Genomic DNA, 23,762 nt, shown 5'->3' on the forward strand with positions numbered 1-23,762 from the left:
GATAATCATCTTAAGATAATGACACTAAGTACATTATCTTTTTTTAGTTGCCTTTTATATTCAAATCTCACTGGCCTTCACGTAAGCACATTGCTCGGGTCTCAAGGATAGTTGGTCTGGCCACTGACGAAACTTTCAAATGTGTGTACACTTTTGGCTTATTGTCTAATGCTATCACGTTTTGAATCCTAAGCTCTATTGTGCTAGCTACTTAAAAATATTTGGATCATTTACTAGAGTGGCGTTTTCTTAAAATAAATGATTATTTTTTTGTAATTTTTTTTGGTTATTTGTTAAAGAACAATAATCAATTGTACACCTAGTCACCACAAGTTCAATTGAAGCAAATCATGTTGTAGATGTTGAAAAAGAAAGCAGAAAAACAAAAGAATTACAACATCAACTCAGATATGGAGATGCGGGGTATCGATCCCCGTACCTCTCGCATGCTAAGCGAGCGCTCTACCATCTGAGCTACATCCCCATATCATTGTTACACGACTCGTTTATAATTAGTTTCTATTGGATAATTTACAGCTGGAAAACAAGAACAAATTCTGTGTACTGAGCTAAAATTAAGTTAATGCACCATTCAGACTTAATTTTCAGGTCTACTTTTGAAGTCTCCAAAACCAAAAGGCATATTCATGTATTTTGCCTTTGATTTCCTACTAATTAATATCTTTCTCAGGAGTTATTTTCATGTCATTGTGGCAAATGTGGTGATATTTCAAAAGATGTGGACAAGCTGTGGTTTAAGTAGCTTAAGGGTTAATTTTCGTGCATGGTTAAGTGGTAAATGGATATGAACAGGCGGCTTCATGCATGGCTAATTAGTGACATACGAATATGGAAAAGTAGCTTCATGCATGGGAGGTAAGTATATAACCTCTTTAAACTACGACTTGGCATGATTAGAAGCTATTTCCATTCCTATATATATATATATATATATATATATATATATATATATATATATATATATATATATATATATATATATATATATATAGCCAAATCATCTCGCCATATATCACTTGTATCTTTTCTTTCCAACCGTTAATGTTGCCACCATTTGTCTTAATTAACTTCTTCTACTCCTCCACTTTCCTAACCTGCTGGTTTATCATTTAAATTTTGTTATTCTTGTTCTCTCGTAGACCTCACACCTCATAGAGGAAGGCTGTTTGATTTTGGATAAACTTTCACAATGCTAAAATAGCTTTTATTTTTATTTTTAAATTAGATTGTTAGAAATAGTCTGCAATATGGCGTGACGACATACCATATCGGCAAATTGCCATGATCGCTGAATTTTATTGTCACGCCATATGCCAATAGGTATGTGGTAACACATATTACAGACTGTTTCTAAGAGGAGATTAATGTCAGTTGAATGGCTTCTTTCTGGTGAAAGAATTTTGGTGGCACTGCCATGAGGAATTGCTAGCTTCTGGTGCTGGAAGTTTCCAATTACTAAAGTTGCTTAATTTTTTATTTATCCTATTTGAATAGTCATATCATTCTTTTGCTCTTATGACAATGGTATAGTACTATTTTTCGTCTCTTGTTATCATGAAATCTGGATTGGCCACAGTTTGTGATGTCTGCTGTTGGATCTTCTAACCATGTGTTTGTCTATGATTCTTTGGTTCATTCTGGGAGCCAATTTGGAGGCTTTGATCTCATTTTAAATGAAAATCATAATCAAGAGGGTATTTTCCATGATGGGTATTTTTATTTCATAACCCCAAAGCCTTACTCCATAGTGAATCTTGATTTCGAACTAATGTGAAATTATTTAACCTGTGAAAGCGAGCAAAGTAAGCCAGAGGCATCAGCTCCTACAACTGAAAGATCACAAACATTACAAAGCTGTCCTTGTTGGGATGGAACAAAATGAGTAGCGCAATAAGGGTGTGATAAACAAGGTATGGAAGAATCAAAAGTTGTTATCTTATTCCATGAAGTGATACATATATATACAAGTAGATAGGATTCTAACTATGGAAAGAAGTAAAAGAAAAATCCTAAAAATCTGCTATCAAATCTCAATACTTATTCTATCTATGTATAGTATAAGTAATCTGTCTATATTCCTTCTTTATGTCTACATTCATTCTTTAACACTCCCCCCCCCCCCCCCTTCAAGCTGGAGCATAGATATTGATCATGCTCAGCTTGTTGCAAAGATAATTAACTCGAGTTCCATTTAATGCCTTTGTGAACAAATCAGCCAATTGCTCTCCTGTCTTCACGTAACTAGTAGAAATCAAGTTTTCCTGAATCTTCTCACGAATAAAGTGACAGTCAACTTCAATATGTTTTGTCCTTTCATGATACACCGGATTGAGGCTATATGAAGAGTGGCTTGATTATCACACCAAAGTTTTGTTGGTGTAGTATGCTTTATCCCAATTTCAGTGAGAAGGTGATGTATCCACATAACCTCACACGTAGCTAGTCTGTGCCATAGCCCTGTATTCGGATTCTGCACTGGATCGAGATACAACATTCTGTTTCTTACTTCTCCACGATGCCAGGTTTCCACCCACAAAGACACAATAGCCGGTAGTAGACCTTCTATTACTTTTGGATCCAGCCCAATCCGCATCTGCAAAACACTCAATGTGAGAATGCCCACGATTGCTGTATAATATGCCAAGTCCAGGAGCTCCTTTTAAGTAACATAGAATCTGTTCCAGTGCTGCCCAATGTTTGACCTTAGGAGCGGACATAAACTGGCTAACAACACTTACAGCAAAAGCAATATCCGGACGAGTTACAGTGAGATAATTTAACTTACCAACTAATCTCCTGTATTTCTCTGGATCGTCAAAAGGATCACCATCATCCTTTATCAGATGCACATTTGGAACCATTGGACTACTACAAGGCTTGGCTGCTAACTTTCCAGTTTCTGCGAGCAGGTCAAGAATATACTTCCTTTGAGACAGAAAAATTCCTTTTTTTGCTTCTGTTTACTTCTACTCCCAAGAAGTATTTCAACGAGCCCAAGTCCTTTGTGTGGAATCTAGTATGTATAAAGGACATAAGAGAGGAAATTCCAGCAAAACCACTTCCAGTAATAACAATATCATCGGCATATACAACAAGGAGGATAATAACAACTGTCGATTGCCTATAGAAGACTGAGTGATCACATCTACTCTTTTTCAGCCCGAACTCCTGAACAATCTCACTAAACTTGCCAAACCAAGCCCTCAGACTCTGCTTCAAGCCGTACAAGGATTTCTTCAAATGACATACTTTCCCATACTCCCCCTGAGCAACAAAACCAGGTGGTTGCTCCATATACACTTCTTCATGGAGATCACCATGAAGGAATGCATTTTTGATATCCAACTGATGCAAAGGCCAATTCTCAGAAGCAGCTAGAGAAATAAATAAGCGAACAACAGTGAGTTTAGCAACCGGAGAGAAAGTGTTTGAATAATCCACCCCATACGTCTGGGCATACCCTTTAGCCACAAGTCTGGCTTTGAGTCTTGCCACAGAACCATCTAGATTAACCTTAACTGCAAAGACCCACTTATGTCCTACAGATTTCTTTCCTTTGGGTAAGTCCACTAGATCCCACGTGTGATTTTCATCTAAAGCATGTATCTCCTCAAGCATTGCATCATACCATCCAGGGTGATTCAAGGCCTCTTTCACTGTTTTAGGGATAGAGATGAGTCTAACGAGGCAATTAAAGAACGAGATGTAGGAGATAAGTGGTTATAAGAAACAAAATTAGCAATGGAATATGTGGATTTACAGTGACGTGTAACTTTGCGAAGGGCAATAGGAAGGTTAAGATCTTCTGAAGGATCAGACGGAGGAGGATCCGATGACGAAGCAACTGGTGTAGGACATGTATCATTGATCCCTCGTCTCCCAGAGTACACTTGAACAATTGGAGGTCTTGTTGGCACAGATTGAGTAGTTTCGGAAGGCACAACGGTTGTCTGATGCTCAATAGAAGAACTGGAGATGCAAGAGAAACATCATCTGATTGTTCTGTCAAAGCATTGGTAACCTGATAGACTAACCAATCATCTTCCTCCTCTTGACTTGTAGAAATAGGAGATGTATGGAAAAATTGTGTAGTCTCCGAGAATGCCACATTAGTCGACACTAGATATTTGCTAAGGTCAGTAGAGTAGCAACGATATCCCTTCTGAAATCGTGAATATCCCAAGAAAACACACTTCAAAGCCTTGCGATCCAACTTGGTAATAGATGGTCGAACATCTCGAACATAACATGTGCTTCCAAACACCTTAGGTTCTACAGGGAATAATGGCTTGTTCGGGAAGAGAACACTGTAAGGAATACCACCACTAAGCACGGTAGATGGCATACGATTAATCAAGAAACAAGCTGTAGAGACTGCATCAGCCCAAAATTACTTAGGGACCTTCGTCTGGAACAAAACTGCCCGAGCTGTCTCTAGTAGATGCCTATTCTTCCTCAGCAACTCCATTTTGAAAAGGTGTATCAATACAAGATGACTGATGAATAATCCCATGTTCTCATGTAAGACTGAAATGATTCTGACATATACTCTTTAGCATTATCACTCCTTAGTGTGCGTACAGTAGTATGAAATTGAGTCTTAATTTCAGCACAAAAAGCAGAAAAGTGAGAAAACACTTCGGATCGATTTTTCATAAAATAATCCACGTCATCCGAGAAAAATCATCCACAAAAGTAAAAAATACTTAAACCCAAATTTGGACACAACTGGACATGGTCCCCATACATCAGAATGAACTAACTCAAATGCAGACTCTGCTCGTTTATTAACTCTAGGACCTAACGAGCTGTGATGATGTTTCACAAACTAACATGACTCACACTCCAATGAAGAAACACTATGGAACTGAGGGCAAAGCTTCTTCAAAATAGGCAGAGAAGGATGTCTCAACCGACAATGCGCTTTGAATGGTGACATGACACTAGAGCAGGCAATTGACCGAGGCACTCGTTCATCAAGGATGTAGAGATCATCAAATACATGTCCTTTACCAATAATCTGCTTCGTCACAAGATCATGAAACAAACAATGATCCGGGAAGAATAACGCACAACAGTTTAGATTTTTGGTAAGTCTACTCACTGATATTAAATTAAAGGAAAATTTTGGCTGACTCAATACAGATGACAGAGTAATAGAAGGGGTTGGTTTAACTGTCCCAGATCCCATAGCATTGTAGGTTGACCCATCAGCTATGGTTACAAGAGATGGTGATTTGTGGGGACGAAAGCTGGCAAAGGTACTAGGATTACCTGTCATGTGATTTGTGGCACCTGAATCAATCACCCATTTGTTTGAAGCAGATACAAGACATGCTTTACCTGATTCAGCAGTAGCAACAGAAGTGGATTCCTTTAGTGATTCTTGAAATTGAGAAAATTTAGCAAATTCCTCCGCCGAGACAAGAACTGTTTTATCAGAGGATGGGCTAGGAGCAGCTGCAACATTAGCCTTTGCTCGAGTGCTATTTTGATTACGATTCTGCAATTTCTTACAGTTTCACTTCCAATGGCCTGGCTCATGGCAATAATGACACACATCTTTACCGGATTCCGTAGTTTTATTTCTTCCTCCCTTGAAATCAGATCTTCTTCCTGGATCATTTCCTCCTCCTTTAGCAACAAGGATATTTTGTTGAACGGATGACAAATTCTCTGTGCGTAGTACCCTACTAAAGACATCCTTAAGAGATGAAATTTCAGAGCTAGACAAGATTTGAGATTTAGCCGTCTCAAATTCAGAAGGGAGACCGGCTAAAAAGCTCATTATGGCCATCTGCTCTCTCTGAGTATGTTGCACCTTAATATCAGTACTGAACAACAGAAGCATATTTAATTCCTCAAAGGTGTTCTTAAAATCCATGAAATAAGAAGTGAGAGTTTTATCCCCCTTTTCAACACGATAAAACTTCTTGCACACATCATAGATTCGAGACATATTCCCTTTCCCAGAATATAAAAACTCCAAATAGTCCATTAATTCTTTGACAAACTCACAATGAGTAGTCAAACCAACAACTTCACTATCAATAGAATTTCTAATTTGTAAAAATAACCGCGCATCATCTCTCATCCATATTTTTTTAGTTCCATCTGTAGGGGGTCTTGAACTAAATGGTCATCTTTCTCAACACTACGAAAATAAACTCTAATAGTCTTACTCCATTCTAAATAATTAGAACTATTTAGTTTATATTCTGTAATTTTGGACATAGCAGGAACTATATCAGTCATGGTAGTCTTGTGATCACCCATCTTTAAGCAAACAAATTCTCTTAATAACCAACAGAATAATTGAAGAGACCAAACCAAAGTTTTCTAAGAAGAAAATGACTGAACAGAAACGTAACACCAAACCAAGAAATACCAACCCACAAGACAAGCAAAATCAGATGCAACTATATGGTCTTACAAACACTTCAGAATCCCAGAAACAAGCCAAACAATAGAACTCAAACCTGACCAAAATTGGTTGTAATACAATCTGGCCGAGACTGTTTTTTTCCTTCACAAAAACGAGGTTCTGCAATCAAAGGATAACCACCAATTGACTGAAAATATCAAGGCGATCTCAGAGAACAAAGCTGGACAGAGATGGACCACACACGTGCCTCCACGTGTCTGCCGGAAAGTTTTGGTCAACTCCGGCGAGACAGACTCAACTCCGGCGAAGCCACAAATGTGGCTATGAAACCATGTAATAAACAAGGTATGGAAGAATCAAAAGTTATTATCTTATTCCATGAAGTGATACATATATATACAAGCACATAGGATTCTAACTATGGAAAGAAAAGGGAAATCCTAAAAAATCTTCTATCAAATCTCAATACTTATTCTATCTATGTATAGTACAAGTAATCTGGCTACATTCATTCTTTATGTCTACTTTCATTCTTTAACAAAGGGCAAGTGACATCCTTCTGGCCACTGTATATGGGGACATACTGTAACGATCCGGTCAGTTGCTCTGAAGTTATAGCCCCGTTTCCCCCATTTATATTTCTTTATGTGTTATTCAGCTGTGTTGAGTTGTATCGAGTTGGTAGGCTTGGGTTCGGAGTAGTTTTGAAGTGAAATGATCACTTAGTCTCTTATTAGTTAGAAAGCTAAGTTAGAAAAGTAAATCGGAAGTTGACTTATGAGTAATCGAATTCGGGTTTGGATTTTTATGATTTGGTTAGCTTCGTTGGGCAATTTTAGACTTAGGAGCGTGTCCGGAATGTAATTTGGAGGTCCGTGGTAGAATTAGGCTTGAATTGGCAAAGGATGGAAGTTTAGAAGTTCTTAGGCTTGAATTCGAGGTTGATTTGGTGTTTTGGTGTTGTTTTGGGTGTTCCGAAGGTCCGACTAAGTTCGGCTAGTGATATATGACTTGTTGGAATTATTAGTTGAGGTTCCAAGGGTCTCGGGTGAGTTTCGGATACGTTTGGGTTGTGTTGCGCTCGTTTTTCTTATGTTTTGACGTCGTTTCTTCAAGCATAAATGATATCATATTGAACAAATGAGCTCCAATTTCTCTTTTGATTAAAGAATTAGATCCGTATCATGATTACGGACCCGTAGCTAAAAGAATCATCGAATCTGGACATCGTATGAGGATTTTATGGTCATTTCACTAAGAATTAGGTTGCCATATTTTTCAGATTAATTACGAAATTGCCACTGACGGTGTATTTAAAACTCTGCACTATTTGCAAATATTGAAACCAACATATTTCATTCATTATAAGGTCAAATTGAGTGACTCAAAAGCCTAACTTGACTAGAATTTCACAAGGAACCCACTGGAGGCATAAAAAGCGAGTTTCGGGATCGTTTGGCACGAGAAACAAGGCAGAATAGCTGGCAGAAAAATATTTAAAACTAGGGTTTGTTCATTCGGTCATATTTTGAGTTGGGAAGCTCGGATTTGGGAGATTTTGGAGGCAATTTTCACCATATAGATTGGGGTTGGTGTTCTCTACTCTGTTTTGGTTATATTTCATGAATCCATCTTCGCTTTTGGGATTTGATTGATGATTTCAAAGTGAAATTGAGGGAGTTAGGGTTTGAGTTTTGGAGAGTTTTAAGTGAGGATTTGAGGGACCAAACAAAGTTCGATTTTGACGAATTTTATTTGGTTATACTAGGGAGAGGAAGAGGTTTATTATTCTACCATTTTTGACTGGTTTCGAGTCGTGCGCCCGGGTGCCGGGTTTTGGCCGATTTAGGATTTTTGGCATATTTTGTAGTTTTTATTGTGGAATTCGATTCTTTAGACTATGTTGATAGTAGTATTCTAATTATGGAGAGATTCGGAGCTTTTGGAGACATAGTCTAGAGACGAGGGCATCCCAGAGTAGGATTTTACGCGGTTGAGGTAAGTAACAGTTTTAACTCTGGCCTTGAGGGTATAAACCCGCAGAATTTGATATCATGTGATTATTTGGAGGTGATACCCACGCTAGGTTGACGGGCGTGTGGGTGTATACCTCGAGGGATTGAGACTTGGTCCGTCCCGTGAGGCTGTGAGGCCTAATAACCATTATCTGTGTTTATGCATTTACTTGTTGGTTAACTTGTCTGCCTTCACGTTAGAGATCATGTTTAGGCTTCATTCATGCTCACGTTATTTGTACTCAGTCATAGAAATTATTGTACATGTTTACCTCAGTCTCTATTATTTTGCTGATATGTTGTGATACTTGATGTGGGATGTGTCCCCTTATTGGTGGTGCATTGTGAGGCTGGAGAGGTACATGACTGAGTGAGGCCGAGGGCCTGGTTGTGGGGATATTAATACCATAGTACGTGAGCTGTCCGCGTAGCACGTGAGCTGACCGTGCGGGTCCAGGTATTGATACCATAGCGCGTGAGTTGTCCGCGTAGCACGTGAGTTGACCGTGCGGATCCAGGTATTGATATGATGACACGTGAGTTGTCCGTGCTTAGAGCTTGGGCTTTGTGAGCCCTTCCAGAGTCTGTACACCCCCCCGGTGAGCGCAGAGTGTTGAGTGTTTTGAGTGCTGAGTGCGAGTGATGAGTGATGGAGTGACACTGCTGTGAGGTTGTATTTATTTGTGTTGTTGCTGCATTTATCTATTAAATCTCTTTGTGGCATTTACCTGTTTATTTTTGTTTATTTTTAAATTTTGAAAATAATAATTGGACTGTTTTACTTAGCTCGTCACTACTGCGCAGTTCCTTAGTTATTTCTGTTACTACTTAGTCGGTTGTACTCATACTACACCCTGCACTTTATGTGCAGATCCAGGTGAGTTAGAGCGCGACGATCGTTGAGTTCAGGCCGGCTATCTTTAGAGACTACAAGGTAGCTGCTAGCGTCCGCAGGACCTTGTTCCCCCTCCTGTCAATTCTTCTTTTGGATAGTTAGGCAGTTTATATATCTTAGTTTATAGTTTTACAAGCTCATAACTTAGTGACACCCTGATGTTTGGGGCTTGTTTTCATATTTTTCTATATTATATTTAGAGTTGATTTAGTTTATGAAAATTTAAACGTTGAAATCTTTTATTAATTTCTTATAATCGGTTTAGTAGTAATATTTTGGGAAGTAGGCTTGCCTTGTAACACGATAGGCGCTATCACGACCATGGTTAGATTTTGGGTCATGACAAGTTGGTATCAGAGCCTAGGTTACATAGGTCTCGCGAGTCATTAGCGGGTTTAGTGTCTTGCGGATCGGTACGGAGACGTCTGTACTTATCTTCGAGAGGCTGCAGAACCTTTAGGAAAACTTCACCTTCTTGAATTCTTATCGTGCGGTATTGATTCAGCTCGAAGTGTAACTCTTTGAATTCCTTCCACGTATTCATATACGCATGAGCGCTCGCTATCAGTTGTGCATCGACGGATTGTGATTCCCTGAATGAGGTGCGAGATATGATTTCAGTGTGTTGATGTTGGGTTAGTCTGGAGGACTTGAGACCGGGTTTTGACTGTCGATTGAGCACTGAGGTGTTGATTCTGTGAGCACGTGCTTGTGGACCTATATGTTTGGTAGTGTCCCTATTAGTGGAAATGGTGGCTGGATGGATACGTGATGAGAATGATGTGACCGCGAGATGAGTTCATATGATTCGAATGTGACGAGAAGGGTTTACTTGAGATGTAGAAAGGACTAATGGGTGTTTGATTTGTGACTTGTTATAGCTTATTCAGGCTTTGTCTGATAAGAGGTTAATTACCAGCGTTTGGTTGTTTTGGGCAGCTGCTATGATTAGAAATCATCGTTGTGAGTGTTTGAATTATGTGGTATATCATGTGATTTTAGGTATATTTTAGACTCGTTCGAGGACGAACGTTTGCTTAAGATGGGGAGGATGTAACGACTCGGTCAGTCGTTCTGAGAGTTATAGCCCCGTTTCCCCCCATTTATGTTTTTTATGTGTTATTCAGCTATGTTGAGTTGTATGGAGTTGGTAGGTTTGGGTTCGGAGTAGTTTTGAAGTAAAATGATCACTTAGTCTCTTATTAGTTAGAAAGCTAAGTTAGAAAAGTAAACCGGAAGTTGACTTATGAGTAACCGAATTCGGATTTGGATTTTTATGATTCGGTTAGCTTCGTTGGGTGATTTTAGTCTTAGGAGTGTGTCCGGAATGTAATTTGGAGGTCCGTGGTAGAATTAGGCTTGAATTGGCAAAAGTTGAAAGTTTAGAAGTTCTTAGGCTTGAATTTGAGGTTGATTTAGTGTTTTGGTGTTATTTTGGGTGTTCCGAAGGTCCGACTAAGTTCGGGTAGTGATATATGACTTGTTGGAATTATTGGTTGAGGTCCCGAGGGCCTCGGGTGAGTTTCGGATAGGTTTGGGTTGTGTTGCGCTCGTTTTTCTTATGTTTTGACGTCGTTTCTTCAAGCATAAATGATATCATATTGAACAAATGAGCTCCGATTTCTTTTTTGATTGAAGCATTAGATCCGTATCATAATTACGGACCCGTAGCAAAAAGAATCGTCGAATCTGGACATCGTATGAGGATTTTATGGTCATTTTACTAAGAATTAGGTTGCCAGATTTTTTCAGATTAATTACGGAATTGCCACCGTCGGCGTATTTAAAAATCTGCACTATTTGCAAATATTGAAACCAACATATCTCATTCATTATAAGGTCAAATTGAGTGATTCAAAATCCTAACTTGACTACAATTTCACAAGGAATATATTGGAGGTATAAAAAGCGCGTTTCGGGATCATTTGGCATGAGAAACGAGGACGAATAGCTGGCAGAAAAATATTTAAAATTAGGGTTTGTTCATTCGGTCATATTTTGAGTTGGGGAGCTCGGATTTGGGCAATTTTGGAGGCGATTTTCACCATATGGATTGGGGTAAGTGTTCTCTACTCGGTTTTGGCTATATTTTATGAATCCATCTTCGCTTTTGGGATTTGATTGTGGTTTCAAAGTAAAATTGAGGGAGTTAGGGTTTGAGTTTTGGAGAGTTTTAAGTGAGGATTTGTGGGACCAAACGGAGTCCGATTTTGACGAATTTTATATGGTTAGACTCGAGAGAGTAGGAGGTTTATTATTCTACCATTTTTGAATGGTTTGGAGTCGTGAGCCCGGGGGCCGAGTTTTGGCTGATTTCGGATTTTTGGCATATTTTATAGTTTTTATTGTGGAATTCGATTCTTTAGACTATGTTGATAGTAGTATTCTGATTATGGATAGATTCGGAGCTTTTGGAGACAGAGTCCAGAGACGAGGGCATTCCGGAGTAGGATTTTACGCGGTTAAGGTAAGTAACAGTTTTAACTCTGGCCTTGAGGGTATAAACCCGGAGAATTTGATATCATGTGTTTGTTTGGAGGTGACACCCATGCTAGGTTGAAGGGCGTGGGGGTGTATACCTCGAGGGATTGAGACTTGGTCCGTCCCGTGATGCTGTGAGGCCTAATAACCATTATCTGTGTTTATGCATTTACTTGTTGGTGAACTTGTCTACCTTCACGTTAGAGATCATGTTTAAGCTTCATTCATGCTCATGTTATTTGTACTCAGTCATAGAAATTATTGTACATGTTCACCTCAGTCTCTATTATTTTGCTGATATGTTGTGATACTTGATGTGGGATGTGTCCCCTTATTGGTGGTGCATTGTGAGGCTGGAGAGGTACATGACTGAGTGAGACCGAGGGCCTGGTTGTGAGGATATTAATACCGTAGCGCGTGAGCTGTTCGCGTAGCACGTGAGCTGACCGTGCGGGTCCAGGTATTGATACCATAGCGCGTGAGTTGTCCGCATAGCACGTGAGTTGACCGTGCAGATCCACGTATTGATATGATGGCACGTGAGTTGTCCGTGCTTTGCGCTTGGGCTTTGGGAGCCCCTCCAGAGTCTGTACACACCCTAGTGAGCGCAGAGTGTTGAGTGTTTTGAGTGTGTTGAGTGCTGAGTGCGAGTGATGAGTGATGGAGTGACACTGCTGTGAGGTTGTATTTATTTGTGTTGTTGCTGCATTTATCTGTTAAATTTCTTTGTGGCATTTACCTGTTTATTTCTGTTTATTTTTAAATTCTGAAAATAAATAATTGGACTGTTTTACTTCGCTCGTCACTACTGCTCAGTTCCTTAGTTATTTCTGTTACTACTGAGTCGGTTGTACTCATACTACACACTGCACTTTATGTGCAGATCTAGGTGAGCTAGAGCGCGACGATCGTTGAGTTCAGGCCGGCTATCTTTGGAGACTGCAAGGTAGCTGCTAGCGTCCGCAGGACCTTGTTCCTCCTCCTGTCATTTCTTCTTTGGACAGTTAGACAGTTTATATATCTTAGTTTATAGTTTTAGACGATCATGACTTAGTGACACCCTGATGTTTGGGGCTCGTTTCCGTATTTTTCTATATTATATTTAGAGTTGATTTAGTTTATGAAAAAATTAAATGGTGAAATATTTTATTAATTTCTTATAATCGATTTAGTAGTGATATTTTGGGAAGTAGGCTTGCCTTGTAACACGATAGGCGCGATCACGACCATCGTTAGATTTTGGGTCGTGACACATACGTTGCACCACAAACCACAAAGGATTTCTGAAGTCATAATTCAATTGTGTAGCATCCCGCATATTTTTCTCAGCTGCTAGCAGAATCTGGCGGGCTTTGTTTGGCTTGGCTTTCATTGTTTGGATTAGTCTCCGAGAGTCTTCTCAATTTATTGAATCTGCACTCTATGAACTGAGTTTCACAATATGCAAATGAATCTATCTACTAAAATCTAGAGAGAGAAATGAAGAGAAAGGTTAGAGAGAAATGAGAGCATTTTTTAGCTTCTGAAAATGGAAGTTACAACTGAATTGGGGAAGGGCACTGTTATATAACAAAATTATGTGGCCTTCACACCCATCTATTAATGTGGCCCCTAAGGTTCTTTTATCTACACTTAGGTCCCTTAATTAGTTACTCAACTTAAGACTAACTAACCAATCTAAATGCTCTTGATACTTCCCCTCAAACTGGAGAATGGAAAGCATCGAACATTCCCAGATTGGACATCAATATCTGATGCTAAACGACTACAAGGCCTTTGGTCATTATGTCTGCTACCTGATCTTTTGTAGAAATATAGTGAGTGGATATCAATCCATTTTTTATTTTCTCTCTCACAAAATGGCAATCAATTTCTATATGTTTGGTCCGCTCATAATAGATTGGATTTGCAACTATTTGTATAGCTGGTTTGCTATCACAAAAGACCTTTGCTGGCATCTGTAAGGACACACCAAATTCTCTTAGCAATCCTACCTGCCATACCAATTCTGCACTAACAACAGCCATGCTTCTGCAGAACTTCTACTTACTGTCTATTGTTTCTTAGACTTCCAGGAAATCAGTGACTCACCAAGTTTAATCACATAACCTATTACTGATCTTCTAGTGTAAGGGCAGGCTGCCCAGTCAGAATCACAATAGGCTAAAATCTCTTCAAGTGATCCCCTTTTCAATAGTATTCTTTTTCCTGGTGACCATTTTATATACTTCACCACTCTCATAGCTGCCTCTAAGTGTGATAGCTTTGGATGTTGCATAAACTGACTCAGGACCTGAACTGCAAAGCGGATATCAGGCCTGGTTATGGTCAGGTTAATCAACTTTCCAATAAGTTTCTGATAGCCTCCAATATCTGTTAGCTCTTCATCTCCTTTGAGTCCTACATGCGTATCATAGTCAACAGTAGTAAGCTTTTGATTTTGCTCAAGAGGTGAACTTGCAGGTTTTGCACCACTAAGTCCCAACTCTGATATAAGCTCTAGTGCATTCTTTCTTTGATTTAGAAATATGCCTTTGTGTGACTCATGATTTCAATTCCCAAAAATATCTCAACTCTCCTAAGTCTTTTAGCTTGAAAGACTTATGTAAAGTCCTTTTAGCTCCATCTATCATATAACTGTTGCTCCCAGTAATCATCAAGTCATCCACATACACTAAAATGATTACTATGTCCATTACTGACTTCTTTGTGAACAACAAATTATCATAGGCACTTTGTAGATATCCTGCCTTAGTAAGAGCAGTAGTCGGCTTTATATTCCATTGCCTTGATGCCTGCTTGAGGCCATAAAGAGATTTGAGTAACTTGAAAACTTGAGACTCCCCCTGCCTGTGGAATCCTTGTGGCAAAGTCATATACACCTCCTTATAAAGATCACCCAGTAGAAATGATTTTTTCACATCCATTTGGAATAACTTCCAACCCTTAGAGGCTGCAAGGCTGATCATAGTCCTCACTGTGACCATTTTTGCAACAGGTGAAAAAGTTTCATGGTAGTCGAGACCTTCCTGTTACGTATAGCCTTTAGCCACTAAGCATGCCTTGAACCTTTCAATCTCACCATTTGCTTTATATTTGATTATATACCCACTTTGAGCTAATTGCTTTCTTCCCTGGTGGCAACTCTACTATCTTCCATATTTTATTAGCTTCAAGTGCCTGAATTTCTTCTTGCATAGCTTTAATCCATCTCAGATCTGTACAGGCTTCATAGAAAGTCTTTGGTTCTGTAAGTGCAGAAAAATTTGCGAGGTAGGCTTGGTAGTGTTGTGGCAAATGTGTTTAATTGACAATGAGAGATTGGATAGGCATTATGTCCTGATGGTTTCCAGCTAGTAACATAGTCTTTGAGCCAAGTTGATTGTTTTGTGCCTCTGGTGGATTTCCTAACTGTGGAGGATTCTGCATTGTCAACAGGTTCAAATGGCTGCAACTGTTGGTCTGCTGCTTGCTGCTCTTGCAAACTTGCTCCAGTTTCATACGCAACTGCTTGAGGTACAGCTACAACATCTTCTAATGCATTTGGCATATCTACATTTGCTCCTGCTGACTCATCCAAGTATGCATCTGGTAAGTCTGTTATTGTGTGGCTTGGTTGAGGTAGGATAGCAGGAACTGCCTCTTTATCCATACTAGTATTGCTGAAGTCTTCCTGAGTTGTAACAGGGGCATTATCATCATCTTCTCTTGGTTTACTAGTGGTCATGTCTACTAGATCAAGAGTGAACAAATCCTCCTAACAGGCTTCTTCACCTTAAAAAGGAAAGACATCTTCTCTAAAGTTTACATACTTACTGACAAAAAAAATGTTAGATTCTAAATCAAATAGTTTGTATCCTTTTTGTGTCTCTGAATACCCTATCATTACTGCGCCTTTTTCTCTAGGGAAAAAATTATCTCCTCTAGGTAGGGTACTGACATTACACAAACAACCAAAAACTCTCAAATGGTCTATTAGGGGTGGGTATAATACCGACCTAACAGAAAAAATCGGCCGAACCAAAAATTTCGGTTTATTCGGTTTCGGTTTTTCGGTTTATTCGGTCGGTTTGCGATTTATAATTTTACAAAGTTCGGTGGTCGGTTTCATGGTTCGGTTTAACTGAAAAACCGAATTTCGGTAGAGGTGGCCGGTAGGCTTTGTCCACAAGGCATCATTGTGTAGGGAAAGAAAGTGAATCAAGACATTAATAATGCATTATTCCTACACGCATTGATCGGCTATTAAGTTGACACGTTTTAGGAAATGTAAATCCTTGATAATATGGTGCTGTAAAACAGGAGACCGCTTTTGTTGATTTTAGCTTAACTAGTTTTTTCTTTTTACCAAAGAAAATATTCAATTTCTTAAAATAATCGTACTAGTAGTAGTTAAAGATTTAAAGTGGCTCATTATCTTTGAAAGAGAAATAAACTTCAGAAGACGGGTAAAAAGATTAATTACACTAACATCTCAAATAACTGTACATAATATTAGTATATAAATACTATTTCATTTATTTTTTTTTGGAAGCTTTGAAGTGATAAATGGAAATAAAGTATGCCTTGTGATATTTATGAACACCTAGCTAGCTAGCTTTGTCCCCACAGATATTCTCTTTTGCTACCTTTTGAAGCTTTCCATACTGCATGCTATGAAATCATTGGCATTAAAGCTTGCACTTTATTCTTCATTTACATCGTTAAATTTTGATTTGTTTTTTTTTTTGGATTCTAAGTTAGCTTTGGATAAGCACATTTAGATTCACGCAAAGTAGGAGATCCTATGTTATTGTGCATGCTCTGCTATTCACTCAAAATCTAGTTTTCTTGTTGCATCAAAGTACTCCATTCGTTTTATTTTATATAATTATGTTTGATAAATCATGAAATTTAAGAAATACATAAATATTTTTTAAGTTTGTAGTCTTACATATATTACTATAATAATTTGTCGTCTTAAATATATTGAAACAATTATGATGATAAACGCTTGTCGCTAAAAATAAACAAAAGAATTTTTTTTTGCCATGGCTTGAAACCGATAATCGAACCAAAGTTATTATGGTTCGGTTTTGGTTATTAAAATTATAAACCGAAAACCGAACCGAAATTTCTACAAAACCAAATCGAACCGATCAATGCCCACCCATATGGTCTATCTTTTGTTGTTTATCATATAGAAATTCATAGGGAGATCTTTTGTTCAGGACCTCTATAGGTATCTTATTGATTAGGTACACTGTTGTCCTAATGTATTCTACCCAGAATCTGATTGGCATGTTACTTTGAATCTTGAGTGCTCTAGCCACATCAAGGATATGCATGTGCTTCCTTTTCACTACTCTATTATGTTGTGGAGTATATGAACAACTGCTTTGATGATCAATCCCAAGTGAATTGAATGATTCATTACACTAATTGTTGAAAAATTGTGTTCCATTGTCTGTTCTTAATGTCTTAACCATTGTACCAAACTAATTTTTGATCAAGGAAAGGAAATCTTTCAACACAACAAAGACTTCACATTTTGATTTTAGCAAACAAGTCCAAGTATATCTACAATAGTTATCTACCAGAGTGACAAAATATTGTTTCTATAATAGGTTGCAATTTTGTAAGGGCCCCATACATCAGCATGCACTAATTGAAACACACAGCTTGAACTACTATTATTAATAGGAACTTCAGTTTATTTTGTTTAGCTAAAGGGAAAATTTGACAGTCTCTTTGCATCTCTAGCTTCACTTTATTCTTTAACTCTGGCAAGTGTTGCATGGCATTTGTAGAAGCATGTCCTAGCCTTTGATGCCACAATGTGGTGGTCACCCCTTCTCTGTGAAATGAACCACCAGCAACAACATCTCCTCTACTAAGTATGTAAAGATCACTATCTTCTTTACCAATCCCCAACACCTTGCCACCGTATAGTCCCTGAAAGACACAAAAGTCAGGGTAAAAACATGTAGAACAACATAGGTCCCTAGTCAACTTGGACACTGAGAGAAGGTTGAACTTAAAGTCTGGCACATGTAAGATATTATTAAATTTCCCGATTCTCTAGAATTGTAGCCTCTCTAGCATGTGTGATTTAGGACATATCTCCTGTAGGTTTTTGCACTCCATAAGTACTTTGTCCCTCTATAGGTCTAATGGAGTCCAAAACACTTTTGCAGAAGGTTATGTGATGTGATGATCCGGAGTCTATTATCCAGTCATATACACATACATTGGATACATTAGACATCAATGACAAAATACCTGCCAGGTTTGAGGATCTTTTTAACTCTGAAGGCCCTGCCCTCCTTTCCTAGTGAAGTTTTCTCCAACCATTTTTGTACTGTTCTTCTGTGTGATAATTTCCTTGTGGCTGATTTCTGGTCTCAACACCTGTATCTGTTTTAGCATTATTAGCAAAAGGTTTATATGTACCTAGTTTCCCTTTCTTCTTGCTTTTGAAATCAGGAGGGTAGCCTACTATTTTGTTGCAGTTCTCCTTCAGGTGACCTTTATAACCACAGTGCTCGCAAATCAGCCCTGGTTTCTTTCCTTTGAACATGTAACCCCTTCCTACAAGCATTGTTATTGGTTCCTTGTTTGGTTCGACAACACCTAGTTCTCTTTGACTTTCCTCTTGCACAACTACTGTATAGGCTTGATTTACTGATAAAACTGGCCTTCTCTGCAATACATTGCTTCTCACTTGGCTATAGCTCTCATTGAGTCCCATAAGGAACTGCAACAATCTTTGTCTCACTAGATGTTCCACATAGGGCATCGATTCTTCACATTCACAAGAAGGAAATGGTGCCAAAATATCCAATTCATCCCATAAATCTTTCATCTTTGAGAAATATGAGGTAATAGACTGAGTTCCTTGCTTTAGATTTGCAATTTCAGCCCATAGTTGATAGATCCTGGTCAAATTATCCTTATCAAATCTCTCTTTAAACTCATCCCATACCTTCTTCGCACTAGAGGCATACATCATACTAGGTACTAATTCACTTGCTACAGTGCTACTCAGCCACGAAACCACAACAACATTGCATCTTTTCCATTGTGTTGCCAATTCACCTTTGTACGATCCTTTCAGACATGTACCGTCCACAAACCCTAGCTTGTTCTTCACGAACAGTGCAACCCTCATTGCTCTGCTCCACAGAGCAATTTTCTGGACCTGTGAGCTTTAACGAGACCAATGTTGTTCCAGGTGCATCTGAATCTCCAAGAAATAGTGGGTGATTTTGAAGTAATTGTCCAATTTCATCGGTCACGATGATTGAGCTTGAATCTCTGCAATTACAGTGTGGCCCCTAATGTGGCCCCTAAGGTTCTTTCATCTACACTTAGGTCCCTCAATTAGTTACTCAACTTAAGACTAACTAACTAATCTGAATGCTCTTGATAAGTCTCCCGGCAAAGCTGGCCGCTGAGCTAAGATTGCCTGCCATAAAGCAAATAGTCATAGCATTCTGTAATGCGAGTCTCAAGTGCGGAAGCTGCAGATTATAGTGTGTGAAATAGGCAGCTAACACCTGCTGACGAACAAGATTATCTTTCAATTCCTTCCTCTTAAGCTCCATATGCAAACCTAAAATGTACTCCTTCACTATGATAATTAATTCCTTGACCTCATTCACCTCTCGTTTTGACTCAACCACAATCAAGGGAATGGTGTGAAGAATGCTCAGGAATAATCTAAGGGCAACAGAGAATTTCAAGAAGTTGTGGCCCAATAAGCAGCTTTAAGTTTTTCTTCCAGCTGAACAAAATTAAAGACAAAGGCAGGTGGACGCCGCACATGGGGACTAGCTAGCTCACTCCAACCTCTCTTAATCGCCAAAGAGATAATTAGTGTCAAGGAGAAGGCACACAAATGTGTGTGGCTTCCCATATCAAGATCAGCAAATAGTTGCTTTAAAGGAGAGAAGTTCCTAATCCCTAGTTGTCTTGTCAGCAACCGCAGAGGTGTTGAAATTGCCAGTAACCACATGTTCGGCAGCAAAAGGTGATTTTTGGATCCAAATCTGGCTCACAGGCATGCCAGGGGTTGGGATAACAAAAGGAGAAGAGCGGGCATTGGAAGCAGTCGTTGGTGTGTCACTATCAGGTGGAGGATCCCATCCTCCATCTTTGTTATGCAGACCTTGCAACTCACCCCAATCAGAATCTGCAGCATCTTCATACTCCTCATGTCCACCCCTGACTATAGTATCTAGACCACCTTCTTTTGTCACCATCAAAAGAGGCCAATCTCTGCCACCCAAGATGGGAATAGGGGGCAACAATAGAGATGCTTTCTTCTCCTTTTGCAATGATGGAACATTACCGCCCAATTCTTCTGCAAGACGCTCAGTAGTATCCTTGAGCCCGTGGACTGCAGCTGTAATGCATGCAAGGGGCAGATGACCAACATTCTCCAAGATCTTAACACGCTCACGAATATCACCAAGGTACAAGGCGGTGTGTAATTGCGCCATAACTTCATTCTATACCTCAGCAATTTTCATCATTTTTGATAACTTATCCAGGTTTCCCGTTATTAGATAAAGGAAGGAGAGCATCTCAATGTTCTTCGTCTTCTGATAGACATATTCAACAATACATGTATGACCCTGCCGAAGGGCTTCCACCCCAAGCCTATACCAATGAATTTTTTCATCAATCTTCTTAGCAGATTCAAGAGCTATCTCAATGTTCCCACTTTCAAGTTCTAAGTCGAAACGAGTAAGCTTGTCCTTAACCAAATGAAATGCAACGTCAGGAATACCCTTCTGCAACAAATAGCCAATCAGTGCTTGACCAAAAAACTTTGAGTTTCTTATCATACTCATAACCTGGTCATATCTCTTTCTAAGCAGGGCCGGCTGGAAAAAGTATTCAGCTGAATCAATAATAATAGGAAAGTTTTTCCCATCTTGATCCAAGCAAAAGATAGTCTACCCACATATCTTAGTAATGTAGGCGGGGACGTCTAAGGTTTTGATGATTACACTATCCCCATTAGGAAGGCAGTTCTTGATGTGGGTAAGTGTCGTATATATGAAGACCCCATTGTCATCCCACACACCACTCTTGACATGAATTGTCTCGCGAAGAGTGCAACGGTGCACAAGCTTCTTATCAGCTAGTACTATGGAATGCTTGCCAAGAAAAGCCATACTTTCCATGTCAGGTGACCAAACAATATACCTGACGAAAGGAGTCTGAAGCTCTCCAAGACCAATTCTTTGATGGAGATCAAAGATAACAACTCTGTCCTCTACCCTGCATAGTAAGGTTTATGTGCCGGCATAATATATTGCATTAGTAGCAGTAGGAAGAAGGATTTTCTTAACAACTTTATTTTTCAAATTTTTAACCAGGTCTTGGTTGGTGCTCTTCTCGAGCACTGCAAACCTGTTCTGAGTAACAAAAACGGTTGATCCTCCACTTCCCTTTTCCTTGTTTGGTTTAGGCTGAAGATAATTTAGTTTAAGTTTAGTGTACAGAATATAGGAAACCCCATCCGTGTCGAAACAGGTCACCATAGCGTCTTCAATAGGACTTAAAGAAAGTGTTTGAGATCTGTAAGAGCGACGTCAACTGGCCATAGATATGTACATGACATCCACTGAATTCCTTCTGAGTGGAATACTCGTATACATGCAGAAATTGATCCTTCACAAAAAATAAATAATCACTGCTCACTGAAAAAGCAGGGCGTTCTCTCCCCAACTTAAACACTATCATCCCACTGTCATGTCCAGCTGCTAGAAGATTCAACTCAGGATGAGCTGCAAGGATCCAGAATCTGTCATGCTCCTTGTGGAAACTCTGAATACTCATCTTTTTTGAAGAATCCCACACTTGAATTCTATTATCCTTTGAATTTGCCACAATAATATATTGTCTCGCATGGAACAAAACACATGATACATGTTTCAGTAAGCCTCTCAATGTGCCCACCTCCCAAGCCTTATTATATAGAAATATCAAGAAACAATTAACAATGTTAGTCTCAACCCGGTGACTTGAAAAATTAACATCAACAACAACAACAACAACAAACCCAGTATAATCACATAAGTGGGGTCTGAGGAGGGTAGTGTGTACGCAGACCTTACCCCTACCTTGAAGGTAGAGAGAAAAATTAAGATCAACAAATGCATTAAAATATTCATGGTTCAACCTCTGAGAGCCTAATCCAAGCTGAAGCAGCACTTGTTTTTTTATCAATTTAATTCAAGGAGAATATTCTTCTCCAAAAGAAAAGAAAGAGTTGAGGTTACACGTATGCTTCTCCTGCGCTTAAACAACTAAGAATAAGCATTCGTCTCTTCACAGTACTACAAAACTACAGCTGAGCATGAGCCTGATTAGCTTCAAGCAAGCTTTAGAGATACATGCAAACTGCTACCACTACCAGCTCAGACTTTGCAAGGTACAAAGAGTTTCAACGAAGCAAGGAGTTCCTAACTGACAGTTTTTAAGTGTAAGCTGACAGGAGGTTATGCTAATTCTAAAATCCTATTTCTGATTAAGTAGACAGGACGATCATAAAGCTCTTATTACAGCTAGATCAATATATAACAGTAAATTATATCAAATAGCACAGAACTGTTAGATTTTATGTGTACAACCAATTACGTAAGATTGGGTATACTTTATGATTTAGACCATACCATTCATGTGCCAGATTTTCACCACGCCATCATCTGCACCAGATACTATTAGGGGCCGCGTAGGATGAAATGAAGCCCAGTTAACCCCTCGATCGTCACCCTTCAAAATATATTTCACAATAGCATCTGCGCCACCGAAGAAGTCTGTATTCATCTGGCTCAAACATTTTTCTTCTTTAGAGCGCCAATATCCCAGACCCGAACAATTTGATCCAAAGATGCAGAGACAACCAAGTCCTCTTTTGGATGAAATAAGGCACACATCACATAATGGTAGTGCCCGGTCAAGACAGAAATACAAGTGCGAGACTGCCAGTTCCATATCCTGATTGTCTGATCATCACTTGCGCTGACAATCCAGGGATATTCATGGTGAAATTGAACAGTGCGAATATAATCAAGATGCCCGGCCAAGCAGGGTAAATAAGGACCGCTGCAGCTTATAAGTCCAGACCTTTATCTTGTAGTCATCCCCTGCGAGTGTTTAAACATACTGAGAACAGTCTAACAATGTTTTCCATTATGCAATTGCACAAAGACATTAGCTTACAAAATGTTACAGGTTATCAAAGATAACGGTATACGGTAAAATCATGTGTCCCCGATTTTGTGGGCTTGAGAGCTTACATCGAGGAACAGACTCAATATGGGCCAGGTTTGAGCCCGAGGGCAGAACATAAGGCTCGAAGATCGAAGTACACGATGAGCACCGAAGCCGAGTATGGCCAACCCCGAGTTTGTAACAGAAAGAGCAAGATTCCCGCCACGTCCCCAAGATCGTGGCGTAAATTCCGGAATAGATTTGTACAAGTTAGTACGAATCCGTACTAGGCCGTTAGACACCTGTCCCAATAAGATACTTTACTGTAAATAGAAATGTACCTTATTTAGGGTTCCCCAGTTATATAAAGGGGACCCCAATCATTTGTAACGATCATCAATCATTAGCAAAGAATATACTCTCTTACTTTATTGTTCATATTTCATCAGAATTGTCCCTTAACTTCATTGTCTTTATTTTACTGTTTGTTGACCAACCTCGAGGCCATCACAGCTCGAGATCGAGACTTGCTTAAACACTAGTTTGGTTCAACTTACTTCTTTCATTTATACGTTAGATTTCTTGGTTATTAGTTAGTATTGGATTAAATAACACATCTTAAAAACCACAAACAAGTTTAATTGTTACTCGTATATTCGAGGTAACCAGTTTGGCGCCCACCGTGGGGCTAAAGATAATATTGATTATTTCAGTACTGGTTCTGATAACACGCGTTATTTTCACACCTATTCTTGTC

General features: G+C 39.1%; 1 non-coding gene and 1 pseudogene across 1 annotated transcript; both read right to left on the reverse strand.

Moving 5' to 3' along the window:
- Window positions 1-411: 411 nt before the first annotated feature.
- On the reverse strand, window positions 412-484 carry TRNAA-AGC. The gene has a single exon. It is a non-coding gene; the product is annotated as a tRNA-Ala (tRNA).
- Window positions 485-1,797: 1,313 nt separating this feature from the next.
- LOC109208788 lies at window positions 1,798-23,622 on the reverse strand (annotated as a pseudogene).
- Window positions 23,623-23,762: the final 140 nt, after the last annotated feature.

This window comes from Nicotiana attenuata, unplaced genomic scaffold (genome assembly GCF_001879085.1).
Source record: "Nicotiana attenuata strain UT unplaced genomic scaffold, NIATTr2, whole genome shotgun sequence".
Lineage (NCBI taxonomy): Eukaryota > Viridiplantae > Streptophyta > Magnoliopsida > Solanales > Solanaceae > Nicotiana > Nicotiana attenuata.